This window comes from Tenrec ecaudatus, unplaced genomic scaffold, assembly GCF_050624435.1.
Source record: "Tenrec ecaudatus isolate mTenEca1 unplaced genomic scaffold, mTenEca1.hap1 Scaffold_191, whole genome shotgun sequence".
NCBI lineage: Eukaryota > Metazoa > Chordata > Mammalia > Afrosoricida > Tenrecidae > Tenrec > Tenrec ecaudatus.
In genome coordinates, this window is record NW_027458188.1 from 242,604 (window position 1) to 254,757 (window position 12,154).

Genomic DNA, 12,154 nt, shown 5'->3' on the forward strand with positions numbered 1-12,154 from the left:
AAATCAGAAAAAGAAATAATTTTTAATTTCACTGAGATGATAAAGTCTTCTGTGATCTGATAGCATGTGATCAGGGCAGGTATTTGATGAACTGCCCAGTTATATCACTAAATATTGAAATTAAAGTGTAAAAATGAGAGTATTTCATGAAACTACTCATCAAGTCAATAAGAATTTGTTACAGAATTCAAGTTACTTGAATTGTTATTTATTTCATAAATTAAAATAATACAGAATAAATTAGCAATTTGGTTCATATTCTAAAAAAGTTAGTGTTGCCTCCCTCAATGCATGAATACCTTCTTTTATTAAATTGGAACTCTATGATGCTCACTCTCCCGACACAACGGCTGGAGCCAAAGTGGGTGAACAAGTAAATGTGGTGAAGAAAGCTGATGGTGCCCGGCTATCAAAAGAGATAGTGACTGGGGTCTTAAAGGCTTGAAGATAAACAAGCAGCCATCTAGCTCAGAAACAACAAAGTCTTCATGGAAGAACACACCAGCCTGTGTGATCGAGTGGTCCCGAAGGGATCAGTTACCAGGCATCAAAGAACAAAAAATCATATCATTGACTGCACACCTCCATGATAGGATCGCTGAACACAAATGGGTGCATAAGCAAATGTGGTGAAGAAAGCTGATGGTGCCCGGTTATCAAAAGAGATAGTGTCTGGGGTCTTAAAGGCTTAAAGGTGAACAAGCGGCCAACTAGCTCAGAAGCAAAAAAGCCCACATGGAAGAAGCACACCGGCCAGTGCGATCACGAGGTGCCAAGGAACCAGGTATAAGGCATCATGCAAAAAAAAAAAAGGATATGTGTGTGTATGTATGTGTATATGTGTGTATATGTATATATGTATATGTATATATGTATATATATACCATATTAAATGAAGGGGGAAGTGCAGAGTGGAGACCCAAGGCCCAAGTGTCAGCCAATGGAGATCCCCTCATAGAGGGGTTTAGGAGAGGAGATGGGTTAATTAGGGTGCGAGGTAGTACCGATGAAGAACACAGCTTTCCCCCAGATCCTGGATGCTTCCTCCCCCCAACTACCATGATCCGAATTCTACCTGGCAGGGCTGGATAGGGCAGAGGTTGTACACGGGTACATATAAGGGCTGGAGGCACAGGGAATCCAGGGTGGATGATACCTTCAGGACCAAGGGTGTGAGGGGCGATGCTGGGAGAGTGTAGGGTGAGTGGGTTGGAAAGGGGGAACTGATTACAAGGATCCACATGTGACCTCCTCCCTGGGAGAGGGACAGCAGAGAAGGGGGGGGAGGGAGACTCCGGATAGGGCAAGATATGACAAAATAACGATGTATAAATTACCAAGGGCACATGAGGGAGGGGGGAAAGGGGAGGGAGGGAAAAAAAAAAGAGGACCTGAAGCAAGGGGCTTAAGTGGAGAGCAAATTCATTGAGAATGATTGGGGCAGGGAATGTATGGATGTGCTTTATACAATTGATGTATATATATGTATGGATTGTGATAAGAGTTGTATGAGTCCCTAATAAAATGTAAAAAAAGAAAAAAAAAGTTAGTGTTGCTTAGCTTATCCTTGTAAATTTTCAGACTGAATGATTTTAAGATTGAAACAGTGTTGAAATATGTTTAAGAAAATTAGTAGGCATTAACCAATACTATGAATTTCATTTTACTAATCAATATTAGAGTACCTTGATTAGCTTAGTATGTGTATCTGAAAAATGACACAGATTTCTTGTGATGATGTGAGGAATACATGTGCCAGGACTTAAAAGGATTGCCAAATTTTATTTGATTTTAATGTCTTATCGGCTGTCAGAAAATTGAGTATAGAGATAGAGTATAATATTCTCAGTGTCAAAGTAGAGATAGGATTATTGAAAGATGAGAATCTTGTCAGAGGTAATATCTCTCAGAAGCTTAAAAAATCTGGGCAGGATCCTGAAATGACACACTGAAATGAAGAGTCAGCAGGCTTGAGTCTGTGTGAAAAGATGGGGCATTGGTGTCTCAGTGGTAGAATCTTCAAACCAACAGACCCAGAGTTAGCTCCCAGCCCACGCACCGCAGTCCTGCCACCATCAGTCTGTCTGTGGAGGCTTACATGCTGCTATACTGCTTCTATAGAAATTGCAGATGAAGATGAACTAGGAAGAAAGACCTATAATACAACTTCTGGGGATCACAACAATACAGTCCAACATCCATCGAAAGACTGATGCCTTGACCGGGGCCTCCAAGACCTGTGAGCTGACTCATTAGCAGTTAATGATAACAAGTATTACAGGAGAGGAAAACAGACTCCCCTGGGAGATTACACCATATCAGGGACAGTCTTGTTTACCATCACGTCTCAACGTTTCACTCTACAGCACATAGGAAGGGCTTCATCATAAAATCGGACAAAATAACAATAATTATGAAATGAAATAATCAGATAAATTATGAAAAACATTAGTTCCCGTGTCTATATCAGGACTGCATTTATTTGACTAAAAATAATATAGAGATTAAAAATACATGAAACAATATTGGACATGTATTTGGAGCAAAACAGAGGAAGAAGTTATAAAATCCTCAAAAAATAAGGGGAAATTAAATTACTTGTGTTAATTAAGAGGGTTGTAGGAAAACACTTAGCATATGGTGATTGTTCACAGTAATTTTTTGGGCCACTAGAATCAGAATGAGCTATGTAATTAGACAACCTGTTCATAATTATTACTATGATTGACAGTGTTTGGAGCATCTTCATGATTATTGTAAAAGACCTAAGATTATCGTAATTAATGAAAACTTGAGTGATGGATTGATGATAACATCTGCCATGCCAATATTGCACTGTAGCTTTAAGAGGATTGAGTAAGTCTGTGGGAATTCCAGGATTTGATTGCTTATAATCCAATGCAGTGAATGTTCAACCTTAGCATTTTCTCTGAGGTGCTTCAGGTCTTGGCTATTAGGAAGTATGGCACAGGGATCTTGAAAATTACAAAGGATACACAACAGCTGCAGGATGTGGTTGCTGAAGGGACCCACCATGTGACCCACGTTCTCTTGTTTGAGAGCGTGCTGCTGTTCATTGCTGTCAAGCCAGCAGCTCCTAAAGTCGTGAGCCAGGAGTCACTTAAGTCACTGATAAAGTTGCTCAGGACATTCTTATAGAAATAGAGTTGCTTTCTCAGTTCATACGTTGATTCAGACACATTAGCAAACTGATGGCTTTGCAGTAGATGAAAAGTGATCGACAGTTAAAAGAACCCCATACTTATTTCAGATAGTTACTATACAACAGAAAAACACAAACCCATTTCTTGTCCACAAGTCAAATTTGACTCCTGGTGCTCTTATAGGACGTAGATGAACTGCCCCATCCTATGTCCAAGGCCTTAAGTGACCCTGGGTGGCAGAGGGGATAATAGGTGATAGCATGGTTCCTTGAGTTCCGAAGGAGCTTATTACTGAGATCCTGGCATAGTGTAGTGTCATAAGAGAGCTTCCTGAAGTTTCTGTTCATGTACTATTTTCTCTGAAAACTTTTGTCTACAAATACAGAAGCAAACCTTGTGTTTATTGCATTGAACACATTAAAAATGATTGCTTCAAAATTTATTTTTAATGCCCAGTGTATATGTATTTGCTTATACAAGTTTGACTTCAATATAAATATTGTGTTTCTATAACCTATATATGAAAATAATGTATTTCATTTTCTCAGGTGTCTTATTTTAACTGAATTTTGAAATGTTAATTTTTATATACATTGTTATATAGAATCAGAAATTATTTTCAATAGCTATTTTTTAGTCTTACTTTATCTACAAGTATGTTTAAGTTATCTATAAAATATAAATTAGTTAGGTTCTTTTAATATCATAGCACACTTGGGATCCAAATAATTTCTAAATTTCAGAAATATGCATTTATATTATGTGTTTACTTATGGTAATTGAAAAGTTAACTAGATACCATGTCACTGTGAAGCATGAATGAAACCTAGTAGATTTTATTCTTCAATACATTTTCCTCTAGTTTGAATTCTTGATCATATTCTTCTACTTTCACCTTTGTCATGACATGAATAAATCATGAAGAATAAGAGTGGAAAGCTCAGCTGTGTGTGTGTACCTGTCTGTTTTATTTTAACCTTGTATAGTTCTGGGGTTCATGTTAGTAATGATACATGCGGCGAACTTTTGAACTGAGAAATCTTTTTAATCTTGTTCTTATGATAAGATAGATTTTCATAGAAATGAAACATAGATGGCATATTACATCTTATTTCTTTATGGTGTATTCACTTAGTGCCATCGAGTCATAGTGGGCCTATAGGACAGGGTGAAGCTGCTCCTGTGAGTTTCTGAGACTGAGTAGTCGGTACAGGAGTAGAAAGCCTCATCTTTTCTCCCAAATAGATGAATTAACTGATGTGAAATTAACAAGAGCATAAGTCCAGAAAAAACATTTTACCCTTAAATTTCTCTCTAATCGCTACATCATTATAGTTTCTTTATGCTAATAACCTTGCATGTGTCACATGATGTTAACTGATTGTACACCTGTCCACTGTTCTTTACCTACAGGGAGTTTCTTAGAGGCAAGAAAAAGATTGTAGTTATATTTGTTTCTGTAGCCTTTTAGTACTAATACAGCCCCTCTCGTACAGTAAACAGTCAGTAAACAATTAGGTTTAGATTACATTGTTGAATAATTTAATCCAATGTTTTTATTGATCAGAAACAATGGATTAGAAAAGTACCTATATTACGTAAGAGAACATTATGGGCTTTAAAAACATTCAGTGTTTCATAGTGATTAGATTTAATTTACATTTAGAAAATATATTTTGGAATAAGGTATTATTTCAAATATCTAAGAAGGAATACATTCCATTTATTTGGTTATTTTTATACATACATGAATATATATGTATATATATATGTCTATCTACGGGCAAGTCAAGAGAATCGATAGTAGGGTTTCAGTTTACATGAGTTTATTCCAAATAAAACACTTGTAAGCATGTCTCTGTGATGAGTGGGTGACTGCAGAAACATTATTGCAGTGATATACTCTTATTACTCATTAATCATCACTTATCTGTCAAATACTATTGATTGCCAAAGGACAAACAAATATTTCCTAGAAGAAGTATAGTGAGAATGCTTCTTAGAGGCAAGGGTGGTGAGACTTGATCTCAGATACTTTGGATGTGTTGTCAGGAGAGACCATTCTCTGGAAAAGGACATGAGAAAAGATGAAAGGCATCAACAAGACAGACTGACAGCGGATTCAAGCGCAAGAGCAGTGAGAAGGTGGCGCAGGAGCGGGCCATGCTGACTTCGCTTGTATGTAAGGTCCATAGGCGTTGGAACTGATTCGATGGCAGCCACAGTCTGTCGTTGGGGTACCGTCAAAAGGGAGGTCCAACCAAGCAGCGACTTCAGAGACGATCTGTTGGGCCCATTAAATTCAGTCACAAAGTTCAACTCAGAAGGTCATGGTGGTTGTTTGGGGGAGATTCTAAAGGAATGATCCTGATTGGTTTCTCACAAAGGAAACAGGGCGATTACAGGGATGCATTATGAAGACGTTTTTAAAATACTGAAAACTGCATTCACAATGCAAGACTGTGAATTCTGGTTCTTTAATTTTGGTTCTTCCAGACAACTCTTGCTTCCTCCAACGAAATGAAATTTATTTTCTCGATCAGTCTGGATAATAAGGTTGGGGGAAATACTGATTGGATTATGATTCAGCTGTAAGTAATTGCTAATAAAGTTAATCGTGATTACCATACCAATGGGTATAAAACAAGCCATCTCAGAAACCATTGGGGAGAATCACCACTAGGAAGAAAGAAAAGCCAGGAGAGGGGTGTGTCCTTTGGACCCTAAGGTCCCTGCACATGCACTTGATCCAAGAGACCGCCGTGACACCAGAGGAGTGGCAGAGGATCCGCAGCCAGACCAGGGGCTGGATGATGAGACAGACTAGTGGGCTTCCCATACTGCAGAGCAGGGAAGGTTGAATGTTTGGGGGCAGGATGCTGGCTTATGAAGTGGGGTTCTTCTGTGCACCTAATTTAGGGAGCTTGGCTTGTTGACCCGTGGCGCTAGAGCTGAGTCACTTCTGGGAGAGGCTTAGAGTGGGTGACAGATTCTTCGGGCATTTATTGGCAGCCTAAAAGAGCTTTGTATCATTGCCAGAGCAGGGCCGGGGTCCACCAAGAGGCTGAGGGCCAGAGAGGGGCTGAGTATGGGCACTGCAGAGAGGAAACGGTCCTGAATGAACCCAGTATCCTGAGCATTTCTCACATGAATTTAACTTCGTAAAGCCCCTAATAAACCTCATAATTGTGAATTTAGTTTTATGTGGCAATTTCAGTTAGCTTGAAAGTCAGCAGGAAAGCCGAGTCCTGTGGGAGAGAGAGCAATGAATGTAGAGAGTGCTGTGGGGACAGCCAGGACAGGGGTACTAGTTCTCCTGGGGTAGCAAAGTGTGCTCTATTTTATTGGGAATTTTGTTTGGCAACTTTCCCACATCCACCTTACCACCCTGATCTTGCCACTTCAGGCTTCTTTTTATTAAGGAGCCCCTTCAGAACAACAGAACTTCTGCTTTGAAGGTATAAATCGAAGAAGGATGAGTTATTTGGGTAAAGGTGAGATAGAAAGACTGCCACCAGCAGTGGATAGACTTAGGAGGTTTATTGAAAAGCAGTAGCTTCACATTTTAGTAATTTTGCTTATATGATTTTATAGTAATACTTTTTGACTTATCCTTACATCTCTATTTAATTCAGACATGAAGTATATTATTTTGTTTGATCTCCATTGGTTACCCCCAAATTGAATTAAATTTGAAAGAAACAATTGCTAACAATATTTTGTGATCACAAAGCTCCAGTCCATATTGTAAACCTTGTGTGGAGTTAAGAAATGTTGTTTGCCTCTTGTTTTCTTTTTATTCCTCACTCTTAATTCACAGTTAAGTCTCTACCCATGAATATGATAAAGTCACTCCTCTAGATTCCTAGACTTCCATGAGAAATGCTTGAAAACTTCTCTCTCTCTCTCTCTCTCTCTCTCTCTCTCTCTCTCTCTCTCTCTCTCTCTGTTCATCCCCAACCATTTATCCCATTTTGTTTCTGATTTTCATTACTCTGCCCACCCAGCCCTGTGTGCCGAAAATATCCCTTTCTCTTTCATTCTCTTAAAAAAGACAACTCAAACTATCACCCCAGGCACCTTCCTGGCCCTTCACCAGGCCAAAGAATATAAAACCACTGCTTTCTCTGTGTAGTCAAAATATATCTGGAACCCACTTTTATTTTGTATGTAGAAGAAATGGTTTTTCACTGTTTGTTTTCACCCCTTTTCCCTTCTATAACTATAGTCTTTGAAGGTAGGGCCCATGCTTTGCACCTCGATGCTCATGACCACCCACACCATCTGAAATGCAGCAGGAGTTCAATAAATAGTTGTAGAACAACACATGTTCTTCTTCTCTGTTCATAACCCCATATACTTACAGTTGAGAGACACTGAGGTCTGAAAAGGCTCAGCATCTTGCTCAAGACCATACAGTGAATGAGAGGTGTTTTTCTTTTAATCAGGGCTATTTTATCAAACTTTGAGCACTGTTAATGTATTTTATTTTAGGAATGCTAAAAGATCCTTTTATGGTTACATCCCTCCTTCTAGATAATTGAATCTTTTAAGCTACTCTGATGTAACCTACATCTGCTGTAGGCATTTCTTTCCTGATCTCTCCGTGCCTGTGCATACCGCACCGTGTCTTAAATTGGGTCACGTTTCACTCAGATCCTCCTAAACTTGGCTTCATGTATCTACCTTTTTTTGATAGTCGTTCAGATTTTTCTCTGCTCTTCCACTCTGACCCTACCCCTTGTCCCTCTCATGATACCCTTTACTTTCCCCCTACCCCCAAGACAGAGTCAAAACCACTGTCTGGTCTTACCCTTTATTAAAATGATTCCATCTCATAATCGATTTAAATGATACTGACCTCTTCCTATCAGTTCTCCTTATCTTCAACCTATCACTAGTGACAGATGCTGACTCGTAGTGACCCTATGAGTCAGAATCAGTAGAACTGTCCCATGGGGTTTCCAAGGCCGTAAACCTTGATGGGAGCAGAAAGCCTGTGGTTAATGGTCCAGTGGCTAATCTGCACTGCCTGGGCTCTTTGTGACGGTTGTTAGACGGGGCCTATGCGGTTTAGCTTATCACGCTTTGACATGTTCGGGTGGAGCTCATGTTGAGATATCAAAGAATAGAATAAATGACTCAGGCATATTTAAGAATGTGATAATAATTCTAATTCTTTCCACATATAATGGTAAATGCTAACGAATGAAATGCTAATGTAAGAAATAAAAAATAGATTCTGACATTACATTGATTTTTCTATACAAACTACAATTTATTGGCAACATTTTGACCATTTCCCTTTGCTCCAGGACTCTGGCTTTCCCTGTAGTTGCCTGTTGTGCATCTCCTTTTGAGTCATGGTCCCTTTCATCAGAGGATATTATAGCTGACCTTGTAGCTTGCCCTCCAAACCAAACTTTCTCTCTGATTCCTGTTAATGACTTCATGGTTTTTAATTTGTTTTTATTATTCTTTCATTTTGTAAGCCATGTGAATCTCTGAGAATTCCGTCCCCATCATTTACAAGTGGACTAAGACATCAATGTCAACTTAATTATCATTAAAGATTATCTCTGAGCTCCACCCATCTTTCATTAACACCTGTTCTAATACTCCACCAAAAGCTCTCTCAGGTACTGTGGCCACTTCCTGTCTCCTGTCTACATACCTCCAACCTCCATGAATACTGCAGTTAAGTTAATTTTACAAAGACATAACTTTTACTGTACATTATTTCTGCTACTGTCTAAAAACCAAACTCTTTAAGTTGGTATTTGAGGATTCAAACAGTGTGGAGTTTGGTGGGTTTTTTTTATTAAATACTTCTACTGGGGGCTCTTACATCTCTTATCATAATCCATTGTATCAAGCACATTTGCATATGTTGCCATTATCATTTTCAAAGCATTTTCTTTCTACTTGAGCGTTTGATATCAGCTTCTCATTTCTCCCTCCCTCCATCCCTCCTGAACCCTTAATACATTATAGATTATTATTTTCATATCTTACATCATCCTCTGTCTCCCATCATCCACTTTTCTGTTGTTTGTCCCTGTGGGAGGCGGTTGTATGTCAATCCTTGTGCTAGATTGTTTTCTCTGATTATAGTTTACCATTTTGAGCTGCTTCCCCTATCCATCTGAGCAACTCATCCTTCAACATGCATTTTCCTATAAAAGAATATGTATCAAAGAGATTACGGAAACTATTTAGATATGCAGATATTAAAAAACTTAATACAGTGCTTGTATTGTAATAATAGGAATCATTGCACCTATTAACATTAAGTCCCCTTTAAACATAACTCAGGTTCTTCAATTTGGCTTGTTTTGCTGATTCTGTGACCATGGTAGACTGGCCACCCCTTTGACATTAAACTATGAAATAAAATTAGCTTTTGACTAAACACCACAGATAGATTTTTTTCCCTACAAAACACAGACATCCATCCATCTTTTCTTGTACTAAAAAGTTACTTTCAGTGTGTCAGTGTGGGCTCCGGATGCCATGCCGGGTCATAGTATAGAAGCTCATTAAGTTTGACTTTGTTTTTAGTTCCCAACCCCTGGTAAACAACAGACAATGAATCAATACTTAGTGATTCCTTTGTTCTTGTTGTTGTTCTTCCTGTTGCTGCTGAGGAGGGTCACTGAAAATTAGGATGCTGTATATAATTTTAAATTTTGTAGTGACATAGGCATAAGTCTTTGTAGAATATTAGTATGTTTTCCCCTTGAGACTCTGAGGTTTTCTGAAATTGGACTTGCCTCTGGCTAGGATCTTTCTCGCTTTCTCCTCAGTTGAGGGTACTCCTTCTTCAGGATTCTGTGAGGGTTTTCCTGCCAGGATTTTTCCCTTGCTTTTCATCTTTATGCACATAAGCCTTTTTTCTCAATTACACAGTATCCTTTTTTCCAACCATGTAGATGAATTGTTTTGCTAATAACCTGACTGTACTATATTTACACATGGCTTATGGACATTCTACTTACCGAAAAGAAAATGTTTGTTTTTTTATTGGTATAAAAATATTCACTGTACATATATAACATAACAAAATTGATATATGACAAAATTTCCTACAATTTGATTGTTTTTATTTTTAAGATTACCATTTTTAATATCATTTAAATATTACAAATTTTTAAAAGGGGCTTACTACTTTTAATATTGATAATAATTTTTAATATTGATAAATGTGTATATTATGTATTGCTAAATATTAGGAACTTGAATTCAAATAAAGCATCATTTTACACTCGGTTTATATACTATAGTTTTAGATTATTTGTGTGAGGAATAGGTATTACAGGAGGTGACCACTATTTGAAGATGTATCTTTTTATCTTCAGAATGGAGATAGCTCACCTTCAGCTAGTACTTCTTAAAAATGTTCACTAGTCAAGTTGAAGTAAAATGATATATTTTATAATTTCCTCCATCAATTCTAAATCAAGTAACTTTTAATGCACATTTTGAAATTACATGAATGACAGGTATGAACATTTGCTTAGAAGTAAATCAATTGTAAAATTGTTTTGAATTGGTGCATGATTTTCCATTATTATATCAATCCAGGTCATTTGTCTAAAGCCTGAGTATGTCTTTTTTAGTAGACTCAAGATGAGATATGTATGTATTATTTTATTTATTATTAACCATTTAAACTATCATATCTATTTGCATTTTATTTAATTTGCCTTGAAGTAGGACGTTTATTTGAGAAGAAATATAGCCTATTTATGCCATATTCTCATATAATTCAGTCAAGTGTAAACTTCTTATATATGGCCTCCCGGGATCTGGAGCACTCCTCTGTAATTGAGAATGTGGTTTGGTTCAATTGTTTCAGCATTGCTCTCTTTGAGAGAATACAGCTGATTTCTGTAGAACTCTTAATGTAAAAGAGGAATAAATAAGCCCAATATATAGCCACTGAACTGTACAAAGTAAACAATGATGAACAAAATATTTTTTAAAGCATGAGAAAAAGGAATGTACACTTACATGTGCTAGTTAACTATTCTTTTCATGGTATATTTATTCTCCATTTCTATTTTATTTAACTCCAGGACTAGTCTTCTCTCAGCTTGAAATTACAACTTGCTCAGAAATAACATACTGTTTATCTGCTGGCTCAAACCTGGGACGCTCCAGGACTGAGCTCAGAATGATTTGAGCAATTTAACTCTGCAGCCTTTAATCTCCATAATGATACTCTTTAGCTCCTAACTGTCTGGGGGCTAGTTAGCCCTTGTTATCCCTTACACCTTCTTTTTGATTTCACTCCTCCCCCCTTGGAGGCAGGAGGCCAGGAGGACTAAGAGCTGCCAGCATCCTTGGTGTGCTGGCGACAAAACCCAAGCCACTTCCTTAAAGGAGGATATATTAAAATCCAAAACAACAGAAAAGTACTTTTTACTGTGTTTTATTTCTACCATAATAAATTTACTTTTAATAGAGTAGAGACTGATATCTCAATGATACACAGAAGAGAAGTCTTGTAATTTTGACTTTTTATAATTTCATGGTAAATTATTATTCTTATGCATTGTTATCTGCTTTGTGTTTGTTATTTGGAATTCTCATATGCATCACATATGTTATATCTTTCATTACTTGTGTTCTCTTCACATTCTTAAGGGGGGAGAGAGAGAGAGAGAGAGAATGTGTGTGTGTGTGTGTGTGTGTGCGCGCTCACTCACAGGGGGCATGGAAAGGGGAGGGAGGATGACCTGTTCACATGGTATTAGAGATTAGTGATACTAAATAGTGAGACAGTACTGTAAGCCTGAAATCTAGTTAGTATTCTTATACTGAATGCACTTACAAAGGCACTGTGAAACCTGGATTGTCGTCTTTATGTTGTAGCACACCCCACGAAGCCTGTATCCTAGCCACTTTCATTATGTGTCCACTGTCCAAATTTTGCTTTCCCCACTGTTAAACAGAGTCAATTTAAAAAAAAAAATCTCTTTAGAGTC

At 37.7% G+C, this 12,154-nt stretch overlaps 1 protein-coding gene across 1 annotated transcript in view; it reads left to right on the forward strand.

Annotated features, from left to right (window-relative positions):
• LOC142436276 (thyrotropin-releasing hormone-degrading ectoenzyme-like) overlaps window positions 1-12,154 on the forward strand; it is a 333,189-nt gene that overhangs the window by 165,597 nt on the left and 155,438 nt on the right. The window lies entirely within an intron of this gene.